Source organism: Tetrao urogallus, assembly GCF_951394365.1.
Source record: "Tetrao urogallus genome assembly, chromosome: 1".
Lineage (NCBI taxonomy): Eukaryota > Metazoa > Chordata > Aves > Galliformes > Phasianidae > Tetrao > Tetrao urogallus.
In genome coordinates, this window is record NC_136813.1 from 82424321 (window position 1) to 82436553 (window position 12233).

A 12233-nucleotide genomic window follows, 5' to 3' on the forward strand; every position below is an offset into this window, starting at 1 on the left:
ACTGCTCCTAGAGCAGTCTTGTGCAATGCCTCAATGCACAATTCCAGTCATAGCTCCTCTGCTATGGAAAGCTCAGCTTCCATGATCTATTGAGCAGCAGAGGAACAAGTGGAGGGACACTCCAAAGAATTCACTATAAAATGGTTCCAATAGTGTAAATGGCTGTTAAAAGCCATCAGCAGAAGTGAGAAGTGTGTAAGTCGAGAACAAGCCTCAAAATCTCTGTGATTTTCATACAGAACCAGAGCACGCGAGTTACACTCATACCAAGAACACAGTTTGGTATCAAGCAGTCTTCTGCCAAAAGACTCCACATCCAAACTGCTCAGAAACCACTGAAAATTTACTTCCTACCCTACCAACCTCTGGAAAACACACTTTGTTACTTCAGTATTTTTTGTACAACCAATGCATTATTCCCGCATCACAGCTTCTTTCAGCTTCCTTCTCTCTATACATGTTTCCATCTGTGCCACTGGCTCTAAATTTCCAGTTTAAGCCACCAGCAGGAAGGCAGCACCCTTCCTTCACCCCACCAGCCAAGGCAGAGGCAATCCCTCTCCTCCTCATACGACAGCACAAAGCAACTGTTAGGCTAAGCCAATGAGCTGAAATCCATGGCAAATGCAGGTGCCCTGATCTACTTGCCTGCCATTTTATTCAAAACTCCAAAGAAGAAACTCAGTCTAGGATCTGCAGCTGTTCCATGGAAGAAACTTGCATGCATTGGGTCCTGCTGCAAAAAGGCACCTCCCCCAACTGCAGCACTGCTTCTGAGAGCTTGGGCCACCTGAAGAAGAGACTCTGAATTGCTCATGACTCAATCTTGCCTTACTACCTGAACATCAGGCACAAGCACCCAGCACTCAGGACCAGTTTGTGGTGTTTAGCAGCACCACCTGGGGGCTGCAGGGAAGAGAAGGACAAGTGCACCCCCCGCCAGACTTAAGCCTTACACCAATACTGCAGCTATGTGAACCTTTTGGAACCCTGCATGGGAAAGAATAAAGTCATACATTCAATAAAATCAGCAACAAAATAAATTTCTTCTGATTCAAAGCTTATTATTATCACTGGGCACTTTTCTACCAATTTTCAAAGGCTTTGAGTTCAGTTCTTACGAAGCTAATTTCTAGTTCTCCTATGAAATCTGGAGTTTTATATAGCACAAACTTCTTACCACTTGAGAACTGTCTCTCTGGATTCCTTATTTTTGTTGCTGCTGTTGAATTTTTGATGTCATCTTAAAAACTTCTCAACATAAACTTCATTGCATTTGAAATTGGAGCATACGATATAAAAAGCCACACTGGGATCCCCAAGGGCTTCATGAAAACCTTGATATGTAAAATGAAAACCCCTCTAAGCATCAATTATTCTGTCAGAAATTGGGATACTTTAGCTAATTACTTAGCTTGAGAGTTAAAAATGAAAACAGTGAGGTAACACTCTTTAAAGTTGTCCAAATTTTGCTGTGCAGTGACTTAAGCATTTAAATATCAGTGCAAGTTAGGTTTATGTCAGCTGTTACCTAGATACCTTCCCATAGACAAAAAAAAATAATTAAATGTTTTTGAAAGTCCTCCAGTAAAAACTGGTCTTATAAAGATGTGCACTGCTCTAAAATAAGGCTCTGTCCTTCAATATTTGCCACAATGCACTGGGGATGAAAACAAATTAAATGAACTCACCCAGAAAGGTATTATTTGACAACTTCCACTTCCTGATCATTTTATTACTAGAAAGTGGTTGGGCTTCTCTACTAACAGGCAGTGTTTCTTTACTATTAATAATCAAAACAGACTTGGCTCATGGGAGCTGCTGAAGATTTTCCCTGCTTTCCATTTGGTGGGTCTCACTCCCATTTTTCCTGTGATGTCTTCTCACATCGCCCAGCAGAGTGAGGCTGTGCCATGAAGAACCAGCCCCAAGCACAGAGCCCTAGGCAGATGCATCTACACCACCATACATTTACACAACAGTAGTGCCGGACCTTCACATGGTCTTCTTCATATTTATGCTGCCTGTCTCCCACCCAAGTTGTTTGACAGAGGCATCCTTACCTGGCTAAATGTGCAAAAGCAGCAGCCCACTAGCAAAGCTGGCTCACATCAGCAGGCAGCCCCTGCCTTGGCAGCCATCAGCCCTGACCTGGAGCCTAATTCCTCATTGCTACTACCCCGAGAGTGACACCAATTGCTATTTTAGCTTTTATTTAGCCTTACATACATCGTATGCACTTACATACGTTTGAAATCAACCACGAAATCAGGAAAGGACAAAGTTTTGTTCTGCATTCCAAGTGCCAAAATAATCACAGTATAAAAACTGGGTCTTCCCAAGGATGACAAGCAACAAGCTACTTGCTACCCTCCATCATGGGACATGTAATGGCAGAATCCTACAGAAATTGGATGTGGATTTTGTTTTGGCAGACTACAAGAAAAACCTTACAAAATAACATTTTAATATGTATCTGCTATGAAATTAATCTATGAAAGTTGATCCTTTTAGAAAAAGGAAAAAAGATTTCTTCAATCACAGAATGATCACTAGATGTTTGCAACCAGAGGTCACACAAATAAGCATTCTCTTTTCTTACATTTTATTAGGGCAGAGTGTTTTAATGCAACTGCAGGCAAGCTAATAGAAAACTCCCAGTACTGTCCATTATTGACCCACCCAATAGTCTGTGCTGAATTAAAAAAATCCATGGATATGGCTGCGAAACAGGGCAGGAGGAGTGGTAACAGTGTTCAAGCATGCTGATGGAAATAAAAAAATCCCTGCATAAGTAGAACTCATTAAAAGAAATTTGATCCTTCTCCAAACATTTACATTCAGGATTCAACCTGGCAAACTAATGAGATGCTCACCACACCATAGTTGCTTATTTGTACTGAGCTTCAATCTGAAAGTTTCAAGAGCAATTTTGTCTTTGTGTGTTTTGTGCCTGCTGCATTTCCTCCAAGAGTGATGATGTCTGCCTTAGAGACTTCACCAATTCCAAAAACAGTTAAATATCTCCTTAAGTGGTCTCCCAAGCCTTAAGGAGGCCACTTATTTGACCTTAAATCCACTCAAAACTGTATGCAGACATTGATGTTTGATGTCAAGCATCTGATGAGGTACTCTGCTCTTACAGAACCACAGCCTACACTCAGTGAAGGCAGCTTTCTCATGATGACTATTTCCACACACACAGCCCAATATTTGCTCTCCTGGCTTTGGTCCACTGAAAAAGAAAGGGAGAGAAGCGAAGCATATAGCTGCATTCTTGAATTAGCACAGATTCCAATGTCCAATATTGCAAACAATACAAGATGTGTTAATTACAGACGAGCCAAACATGCACTGAGCAAAATACTATGTTCCTTGGATCTGATCACCCTCCTCTTTCCCTATTAATAAATCAGCAAAAACTTTGAGATAAGAGTACACGGTCTGACCGTCAAGAGCAACAATCAGTTCGCAGGGTTTGCTTAGCCAAAGAAGGAAGACATGCTATCAGACAGCAGAGGGAGTTTTAAGAGAACTTCTGCTGTCCCTCTCTCAGTTTTGCTCAAGAGTTCATCTGCTTTTATATATTACTCCTTTGTGCAACCTCTTAGCAGATAGAAAGAACTGTTCCAGAAAACAAGATCCCAAATTCCACCAGATTTTTTAGGTACACCATTTCAGCCTAAGGCAGGCATATCCTTCTAATGGACAGGTAACTTCCACAAAAACACCTTTTGGTTACTGTACAGTAATAACCTGTAGTAGGAAAACAAAGTTCTCATTCCGTTCTACCACAATACTTGCCAGAACTGGAAAAGCTATCAAGAATTGCTTAGCTGTCTTGTTTCTACAACAGACAAACAAAAACCTGGCACCTTCTCCAACCTAAAGACAGGCATTTTCTCTTTGGATCGTTTAACTAAAGGCCAGGCTGGATGGGGCTTTGAGCAACCTGGTCTAGAGAGAGGTGTCCCTGTCTATAGCCCCCTGTCTATAGGGGGGTCAGAACTAGATGATCTTAAAGGTCTCTTCCAACTCAAACCATTCTATGATTCTAGTTCCAACAAGTACTCCCACAAAATGGCTTAGGTTGGAAAGGACCTTAAAGATCACCTAGCTCCAAAGTTCCTGCCACGAGTTGGGATACATTCTGCTAGACCAGGTTGCCCAAAGCCTCATAAGCAGTGCAAAGACTTAGAGTAATAAAAACGCACAAGAAGAGAAATCAGCACAGTTTAGGTTTCTTTTAAAAAGTTAAACAGAAAAACAAGGTACCAACAAACAATATCAAAAACATTAAGGCCTACGGCTCCATATAACTATTAGTTGAGTTATTCAGCACAAGAATACGCCAAGGACACTGGGATTATCTGCATGGGCAAAGAGAACGAAGCCTTGTGCCTCCACTGTCTGATGTCACTGATTACATGAGTGGCTCCATGTGGGCAGACTAGGGATGCACACACGAATGTTCACCCACGAGGCAGATACTGCATACACAGGTGTGTACAGGAACAGCATTTGATGTCCTATTCTGTTATAAATCCTGTATAACTGACAAAAGGAAGGAATGTGGGCTGTAAGAGGCAGATTGGCCAGGCAAAGTTGTTTTTCCCATGACTAATAAGCAAATTTCTCAACTTTTGACTTTGATTAATTGAAAATATGCTACAGACTGCAAGTCTTCTTCATGAAACAAACACAAGCTTTTTAAATGTTTACTTCCCTGAGACATACAAGCTCAGTCACTGAAGTACAAGAGGTTACCACGCACTATAGGAAGGGCATTATTCAGAACAGAGCTATATACTCCTCCCTTGTTTAGTACTAGGCAAGTTGAAACTTACAGTCCTGCCCATTAGTAACAGCTCAGATGTTTTCAAGAAATACTATTTTGCCACTTTCCACCATGGAGTTTCTAAAGCTTTTTACCCTACCCCCCCCCCCCCCCCTTTATCACAATCTTTTGTTTAAGGTTTACAAAGATGACCTAAAATTCACATAAAAACCAGCAGCTAAAATCAATGTGCCAGTTGTAGCCTTATGTTATACTCAACCTTGAAGTCTTAAACATAGCACCACTTCACTTTAATATGTAGTTCAGAAAAGATCAGTGCCTTTCAAATTTTGGAACGCTGCTGGGAAATGCGAAACAAACAAACAAAAAAACCAACCCTAAAAATACAGCGCTAAGGCCAATTTCCAGCATCAGTTGTAATGCAGTTATGTTGCTCACAGAGAAACAGAGCTAGATAAATGAGCCTAGGTAGCCTCTTGCCTGGTGTGCAGACAAGAGCAACACTTGTTACTGGGAGGAAAGAAGAGGGTCATTCCACATGTTCTCTATTCTTCTTCAAAACAGGACAGTGATTGGGAATTCATTCATAACCTTCACATAAGAGAGCTTCATTTTGCGTGTAATAACACTTGCACTCATTTTATGATGGTAGCAAAGATGGAAAGCTGGTTTCTTAATCTCATCCTTTACTGGCTGAATGTAACTTCCCAGTTCTGCAAGGCTCATATGTAGATGTTATCAGCTTCAGAGACATTTCAGTATTTGTTTAAAAGCCAACTGCACAGTCAAGTGTGCTGCAGCATCTGGTCTGTAAGGCATAAAAAAATCCCCCACAACAAACGTAAACTTTATTTTGACACAGGCATCAAAGCACAATACATAGCAGCAGAAGTGTCAGCTGATTCAACAGATACTGACTAGCACTGAACCTTCCTACAGGTGGCTTGATACAGACTGCTCCTTTTAAGCAGTCTTCAAGATCCTCTTTCCTCAGAGGATGTTCCTACTGGCCACACTTTTCATTCTCCTGCCTGACTCAGTCAGTAGACTTAAGTATCTTTGCAGTGCAGACAAAAGCATAGAAACCCAGCAATCCTGCATTCAGCAAGAGCTGTGACTAAATGAGAAGTTGGATCCTCAGAGAACCTCAGTATATTCCTGAAATCAAATGCAGCTCAATTATCCAGACCAAGTTAACAGGTTTTCCACTAATTCTACATGTTTTAGCCTGGATGTTCCAGAGATGTCTAGCAACTTCCCTGCCTGTACTTACAAAAATACACACATGGATAGCTCAGACCTGAGCTCCCATGCACACCCACAAGCCACTTGCAAGTTTCTTGCAGGTGTAAGCTCTTTAAGGCACAGAAAGCAAACTCATATCAAGAAGCTGCCCTCAGGGCTATGTATTTCCCTACTGGTTAAGATGCAAACACCATGTTTTAAAGTACAGGTTTCAACTTGCTTCAACAGACATGCCTCCTATAGGATTCCATCAAAGTACAGCTCTTTCAAAGAATTATAGCCCAATTGAAATGCAGAACAGAAAGCCTCATAATTAGCAAGTTCAAAAGAGGTCACTGATGTCTGAAGTTTGTGAGCCAGCAGTAGCTTGTGCCTTGTGGAATAAAACCACCCAATTACTCAGAAATCATGAATCTGATTAGGAAAATGCAGGCACAGGTTCTCTTCCCAGAAGACAATCTCTTTCCTCTTTCCTCGCCATCTGTGACTATGTGACTATAAAGAAACTGCAGCTGACAGCAAGCACTACAGGTGTTTCAGAATGTGTTTCAGATGAATTTCACATGTTGAGAGAACTACTGCTGTACACAATCAGCTAACAAGATAGAGCTTGCAAACACTGTGTGACACAGAAAACAATACTACTAGTATAATTTCCCACTTATTTCAATGAAATCACATACTCAGAATAAGGCAGGCTATGTCCATACCCTTTACTCACAGAAGTCACTGGTGAGATGGAAAGAGCATGGATGCAGAAGTTAGTGCTTAACCAAGAAATGCTCTTGAAAATAACATTAAACTTCATTCCCATTTACGTACATACGTCAATATCTTAGATACAGCAAATCCAAAGCAGAACACTTTCCACCACTGCTTTGTGTTATTTCTCTCCTCCCTGCAGGCTGGCAATAGGAGTGGAAGTTGTTCAGGTGGCTCGGAGCCAACCCAGGCAGAAGGCCGTTAACACAGCGGTCAAGGAAAAGCTGGCAGACTTCACAAGAGGCTACAGACTCCCCTGCCAACACATGTGCGCAGCCCAGGGAATTTAATGCAGCCAGAGGCTGCTCCCTGCTATCGAGCCTCACTGCAAATGTATAACCACAGGTTTAATGTCAGGATGAGGAAGGCACACCACTTATAATATACATCACATTGTGCTTAATATAGACTTGTAAAATATAAGAACTAGATAAAATAGCTTCTGCTATTGAAATAAAGTGTTGATTTCTGTTAAAAAAAAAAATATCTAAACAGGCTAATAAAGACATACTTGGGAGCTGACATTGGTATGTCTGCAACAGAAGTATCACTCATCTTATGCTGTGCTTCATTTCCTTCCACATGGACCACATTCCCCTGATTGCTGAGCAGCACAGTCCACAAGGTACCACAATGATTCAAACACATGGGCGGTGGGGGTCAAGCCAGGAGCTTGTCTCAAAGAGAAAACTCAGAATGTTATGTACATGAACATCGTGAAATGCTGATTTTCAGACTGAATGGTCAGGTTTTATTTAGTCTGTTTAATTGGCAATGAGTCCAAAAACACTGAAATATCTAGGTGCAAGAAAGAGGAAGAAGTCAGTTTCAGTGTTGTTTTTTTTTTTTTTTTTTTTTTAAATAAGCTGTCAAGAGAAGACCCAAGAGCCCTTTCCTTTTACAAGGTTCCATCTGATGGCAATCTTGCTAGAAAGCTGAAATACAGCAAAACAAAATAAAAGCCCAAAAGAGACGGATGAACAAAACAAGTCCTTGAATATTTAGAATGGCAACATATCATGCCAGCAGGAAGCCAAAAGGGAGAGAATGGAGAAAAACGTTATTTTTATTCAGTCTACAAGGAACTTCAAGTTCCATTTTTGCTTAAGGAACTCATCAATAAATAATACTAGAGAAATAAAGATAGCATCTCTCTTCCTGATCAGGAACAGTCACAATATCACAAACTGCTAGCAAAAAGAGGAAAAAATGCACCATGAGCCCTGAAACATAGCTCAGTTCAAATGAACAAAATGTACATTCCTTAACCTATATATTTAAGAAGAGTCAACACCCTCCATTACAGCTATGTGATATAGAGCTAACATATATTATTATGCAGCATGAAGCTATTTGTGATTCTGAGCACACAGAGACTCTAAGCCTATGTCTAAGAGTGTAAGTATAACAGAAAGGCAAAGAATTCATTACTTGCAGCAATTACAGAGTTGTGCATGGAAAATATAGACAGCTCTTGATACAGAAAAATTCACACTGTCTGACAAAATAAAAGAGGAGGCTCTCTGTCCATATGCTGTTTGTGGTCTGGACATAGACAAGTACTGCTCATTTCTTTGTTGCTCTCATATTTGCCTACAGCTCAACCCAGATTCTGCCCCATCCTGGCAAGAATCAGCTCACCTCCATCATTTACAGCTTTGATGCTGCTCAAACAGATTGCAATAACATAACCTAAGCACAAAGTTACTGGCAACGAAGGAAACTCCAGCTGTTTTATATCCCTGCAGCATGCCTTCACCCATCCTGTTTTCTACACTGGCTTGTCACAGCAATTTTACTCTTTACATATGCGTGGCCCTGTTTTCCACAGAGGTTTCATAGCTTGATTGAGAACTTCTCATCTCCATCCTACTAGCAGACCCTCGTTTTCTGCCAGAACTTCAGAGACTGGTACTGCCTACAGATAGGCATGACCAGTGGCATGAGATCAGATGCGCACATATAAGTCATCTTCCAAGAGCTGGGCCGGCCGGAGCCCCGTAGGACATTCAATGGACTGCCTACTCAGGTCAACAGCCACCCTCAAGCAACAGCTGCTTGACATAAGGCAGCAGTGTGCTTACAGCCCAGAAGGTCAACCGTATCGTGGGCTGCGTCGAAAGAGGGGCGGCCAGCAGGGAGGGATAGAGACTCAAGAGTCTCTATCTTAGGGAGGGGACTGCTTCTCTCTGCTCTGCTCTCACCTGGAATATTGCCTCTGAGGCCCCCAGCATAAGACAGACTTAGAGCTGTTGGGGCAGGTCCAGAGGGCTGGAGCACATCTCCTACAAAGAGTCTGAATAACTCTGGTTCCCTCAGCCTGGAAAAAAGAAGGCTCTGGGGAGACCACACTGCTACCTTCCAGTACTTCAGAGAAGCTTATGCACAGGAGGGAGACTGACTTCTTACGTGGTCTGATACTTATAGGACAAGGGGGAACAGCTTTGAATTAAAAGGGGAGAGATTTAGGTGAGATATTAGGAAGAAATTCTTTCCCCATAGGGCGGTGAGGCCCTGGCACAGCTGCCCAGAGAAGCTCTGTGGTGCCCCATCCGTGGAGGCACTCAAGGCCAGGCTGGATGGGGCCCTGGGCAGCCTGAGCTGGTGGGGGGCAGCCCTGCCCACAGTAGGGGATGGTAACTAGCTAGGCTTTAAGGTCCCTTCCAACCGAGTCATTCTATGATTTTATGACTAGTCTGTCTCTAAGCTATCTGAAAGGGTGAAGAACTATGTCAGACTTTGGACAATAACCTGATGGCAGGGAACTTCCCAACATGACCATCATATTCTCCATCATATTTGAAAAGTCATGGCTGGCAGGTGAGGTCCTGGATGACTGGAGGAAGGGTCATGTCACTCCCATTTACAAGAAAGGGAGCAAGGAGGACCCCAGGCTGGTGAGTCTCACCTCTGTGCCTGGGAAGATCATGGAACAGATCCTCCTGGACTCCATGCTTGATCACATGAGGAATGAATGTGTGATCCGAGACAGCCAGCTTCAGCAGGGGAAGGTAGTGCTTAACCAATCTGGTGGCCTTCTATGGTGGAGTGACAGCACTGGTGGACAAGGGAAAGGTGACCAACGTCATTTACCTGGACTTGAGCAAGGCCTTTGACGTGGTCCCCCACCACATCCTTATCTCCAAATTGGAAGGATATGGATTTGATGGGTGGACCACTTGATGGATAAGAAATCTGTTAAAAGGCTGCAGACAGAGGGTGGTCATCAATGGCTCTGTGTCCAGGTGGAGGCCGGTAATGAGCAGCGACCCTCCAGGGGTCTGTCTTGGGACTGGTGCTCTTTAACATCTTTATCAATGACATCAGCGCTGGAATTGAGCGCACCCTCAGCAAGTTTGCTGACGACACCAAGCTGAGTGGTACAATTGACACGGTGGAAGGAAGGGATGCCAAAGAGGCAGCCAAAAGGAGAGCCAATAACACCCTGGGATGCTTCAGGGCCAGCACTGCCAGCCAGAGAGGAAAGGAGTTGTCCCAATCTGCTCTGTGCTGTGTGGTTGAGCACAATACAGGAAGGATATTAAAACTATGAGAGAGCATCCAAAGAAGGGCTATAGAATTGGGTAAAGGTCTAGAGTGGAAGATACATGAGGAGAGGCCGAAGCTAAGCTCAGTTTGTTCAGTGCATAGCAAAGGAGCTGACTGGAGGCCTCATAGCAGCTGCAGCACCTCACAGGGAACAGAGGAGCAGCGCTGAGCTCTGCTCTCTGGTGACAGCCACAGGGCCCTTACAATTCAGGATATTTTATGAAATAAAAATTTATAATGAATAAAGCCCATATTAGTCATAAAGCTCTACAGAAACAAAAATGACAGTCTTCTTCCCAGGATGAAACACGAGGAGACAGAGTACACTGCAGGCAGGTGCACCACCACATACATTAGGAGCTGAAATCTAGAAATCATAATCATAGAATCATAGAATAGCCTGGGTTGAAAAGGACCTCAAAGATCACCTAGTTTCAACCCCCCTGCCATGTGCAGGGTCGCCAACCAGCAGACCAGGCTGCCCAGAGCCACATCCAGCCTGGCCTTGAATGCCTCCAGGGATGGGGCATCCACAGCCTCCTTGGGCAACCTGTTCCAGTGCGTCACCACCCTCTGTGTGAAAAGGCAAACTTGGACTTTGAGGAGGCAAAAAATACTACCACATGTATATATATACATACACATATATATACACATATATATATATGTATTTAACTTTTAAGATCCAGAGAAATAATATCTGCGAGTATATTTCAATATGCTCTTTTTTCCTTATATTAAAATATTCTATGGCGTAGAGTGGACTTTGGGATAACTTTACAAAGGAACTGATTGAAAACTAAGTTTGATCTATTCTGAACTGGTGACAGATGAAAGAAATTTTATTCACTTTTAATGCAGACAGTGGAAACTGGCACACCTCAATATCTAATCTTTAATAGTATAGCAATAGGTACACTGCTTTTTTTCTCTTCTATCTGCAATTCACATAAATAACATGTGAATGTTATTTGGAAGTTCTGCCATTTTACAAATATTTTTCACATTTTACATGGAGTCTAAAAGCAAACAAAGACAAATCCCAGTTTTAACCATCAGACAGTGATCCTGATACTTGAAAGCTAACATCAGGGACTATCTATATTCCATATGAAAGTCTTTGCAAGACCCCAGGAAACAATAGGAGAGTGGAAAAATGTGAAGTTACTGACTCAAGTTCTTGTCTGTGATCTCATCTAACTCCTTTATAACTGGAGTCCTGCTGTGTCTGAAAGCAATGCAGAGCTACTGTATATTCTGTGCTGGCACTGAGCTCCTTTGAAGACTTCCCCTGCACAACTTTTCTTTATCTTCTCTGCTTAAGTCACCACTTCAGAAAAACACATATATAATATATATAGTGTAACTTTAAAAAATATCTATGTAATGATCAAATATACACATATATATATATATATATATATACACGCACACACACACACATATATATAACTGGTTCAAGCAGAACTTCCTGGCTTTAATTGTTAGCTTGCATTATCTCACTTCCTATGCATAAATGCAACTATAGTACAGAAGTCTATCACAGTTTACTTTAAGTTTCAACTCCATGCGAGTGAATTCCTTTTCAGAGAAATATGAAGCATAAACATTGGTTTACAAAATTCATGCTCTAGAGAACATGCTATTTAATCCATGGCACATGCAAACAGATGAAAGCATTAAGAGCGCTTGGTATTAATACTGCAGGAACACTCGGAAGGAAAAGAGACTTCTAAGGACTCCAGGACTTCCCATTTTTTGCTATTGCTTAGCAAAGGTAACATGCAAGCAAAACCACAGGCATTGCACTAGAGAACAGGAGCTGAAGAAATGACTAAGGGCCATGTATGGCACAGACCAGGTCAAAAACCAAGCAAAG

The 12233-nt window shown here is 42.2% G+C and overlaps 1 protein-coding gene across 1 annotated transcript in view; it reads right to left on the bottom strand.

Annotated features, from left to right (window-relative positions):
- Positions 1-12233, bottom strand: part of SRPX (sushi repeat containing protein X-linked) — a gene marked incomplete at its 3' end in the record, with an annotated part of 43918 nt that overhangs the window by 18006 nt on the left and 13679 nt on the right. The gene's annotated exons all lie outside the window — the stretch shown is intronic.